Source organism: Lycium ferocissimum, chromosome 8 (genome assembly GCF_029784015.1).
Source record: "Lycium ferocissimum isolate CSIRO_LF1 chromosome 8, AGI_CSIRO_Lferr_CH_V1, whole genome shotgun sequence".
Lineage (NCBI taxonomy): Eukaryota > Viridiplantae > Streptophyta > Magnoliopsida > Solanales > Solanaceae > Lycium > Lycium ferocissimum.
This window is the reverse complement of record NC_081349.1, coordinates 60,989,132-60,991,557: the sequence shown is the minus strand read 5'-3', so window position 1 is coordinate 60,991,557 and position 2,426 is coordinate 60,989,132.

Sequence of the window (2,426 nt, the reverse complement as noted above, 5' to 3'; positions counted from 1 at the left end):
CAAAATCTTGATCAAAAAAATATTTTCCTCAAGCATTTCAACTCCTTAGAAGGTGTATAACAACATGGAGTGGTTGTTGGAGTAGCAAGAACAAGAATTAGTTCAAGGCACAAAGTTTAGCCAAGTTGAGAAGACAAGTGCTAAGGTAAGGTTCAATCTTCTTTTCCATGTGTTATGGATGATTTGTGCATGTTGTAGTATGTGGAAATAAATGAAATTCATGAAAGAATGGATGTTGATGTTGAGCCGTGTGTGTTGGTGCTTGGCCGTGTATATGTTGTGTTGTGTAGGAGTGATGAATTAATTGTATTTAGCATGTTTGGGTGTTGTTGTAGGGTGTAGAAATGGATGAAAATATGGAGTTTGTATGTTGATGTTGTGGCCGAATATGGGCTGATTTGGTGTAGGTAATGTTGAACTAATTTTATTTAGTATTTTTGGTTGTTGTTGTTCAGGAATTTATGATGATAATGAAAGTTTAATGAATCAAGTTGAAGTTGTAATTGTTGTGGGATGATTTGGAAGTTAACGTGATTCTTATGTAGATTTTATACTCATGATAATAACATTGTTAACGTGTAGATTGTTGGTGTAGTTCATGAGTTTGGAAGAAAGAAAGGTGTTGTTGTTGTTCTTGTTGAATTGAGAAGGTTTCGGGTGAGTATGTGTTGGTTGGGTTATTTTGAATATTGTGCGGATTGCTTGAATGTTCTTGAATCTTGTTTGAACGATCTCGGATTAGTACTTGAATGTGCGAGCATTGGTGTTGGCTTGATTATACGTAGTTGAATTGAATGTAAGTGAATGTCGTCGCATTATGTGGGAGAAGGTTGTTAATGTTAGAATGCGTTTTAAATTGATTATTGATGTTGTTAATGTGATTGTTGGTATTGTTGTTGATGATTTGGCCTAGTTGAATTCTCGGGGTTGTTGAGTTTATAGGGGAAATGCTGCCCAAATTTCTGTAGATAAAGTGCGAGTTTGGGATGGAATTCCTACGTATCTATAGATAATGTTTGGTATATAATGACGTTGTTGTAGATCTTGGGAAGCCCGAGACTTAAGTTTGGATTAGCTTAAGGAGCGGACGAGGTATGTAAAGCCTAACCTTTCTTTCTTTTGGCATGTCTTAGTTGTAAGTAGGCGATGATACGAGCCTCGGGGTAATTCTATTCTTACGATCCGAGCATGTCTATGATTTTTATTCACCTCTTAATGGTAACATTCTTAATATGGTCGAGCTATGATCCTTGTGTCCTTGGTATGATTGGATTTCAAATATGCAAAAGAGATTTTGTTGAAAAGGATTCGTAACTCGAACGCCGTAACTTTCATAAAGGTGTTAAACGTTTGTGAGGGTTCGAATATTGACTCAACCATAGGGGGGCCTAATTTTTTTAGTATCCGTGGTCCCGAGTTTTTCCCCAGGTTTGACCTTTTTTGAAAGGATTTAAACCCGATTATCTTTTTAACTCTCGAGCTTTGATTACTTACTTATCTCGAGTCTATTGATGATTTATGTGTAGGGTTACATCCTTTCGGCGGGGTCCTACATTTTCCGAGTGGGGGCCCGGATTTTTTCGTGCCAAAATTTCGTATTATCCCCGAGTCCCCCATGGGGCCCGGGGCACGTTTTTTGATAATGTGATGATGGCGCCCCCCCGGAGGGCCCAGTATGATGTATACAGGGGAAAGGGGTCTCCTCCGGTCTCCCCAGGGGGGACACGGATCCCGAGTCCCCCCTGGGGGGGCGGGAAGTTTTTTGGGGTCCCCCTTGAGGGGGGGGACACGCTATATGTATATATATATATATATATATATATGGGAATATGATCTTTCTTACCCAGTCCCTCTTGAGGGGCGGGACACGCTATATGTTTCACTTGGGACTGCCCCCGGGTCCCCCGTACGGGTTGGATATGATATTGTTTGCGGTTCGATATGATGTTTTATGGACGGTTTTAAATTTAAGAGTAACAGGTGGGCATTTCGATTATCGTCCTCGCTTCATACTTTTATCTCGTTTTGACTTTCTTTTACCTTTTAAAGCCGCTTTTCGTCACCCCCCCTTGGGGTCTTTCATGCCGCAGTGGAAGGGCGTTTTTAGACCCCCTTAGGACATCCGTTCTTTTTCGGAGTCTTTTGGGGGCCCTTTTTGGTCGGACTTCTCATTGTATAGGGTGTCTATTCGGGGGGCGGCGGGGGTGCCCCCATTACTTCCCAAATTTCTTGGGTCAGACAATATGTGGGGTGATTATTTTGGGGTATGTCGGGGTTTGTTTTTGGGGGGTCCGTTTTGCCATGGGTTGTCGGCCGGTATATATTTTTCGGGCATATTTGGGATATTACGACCCAAAGCTATTGTGCGGTTTTTATGTTTGAGGAAAGGCGGCAGCCGACCAAGGTTTTAAATCTTCTTTCGAAAG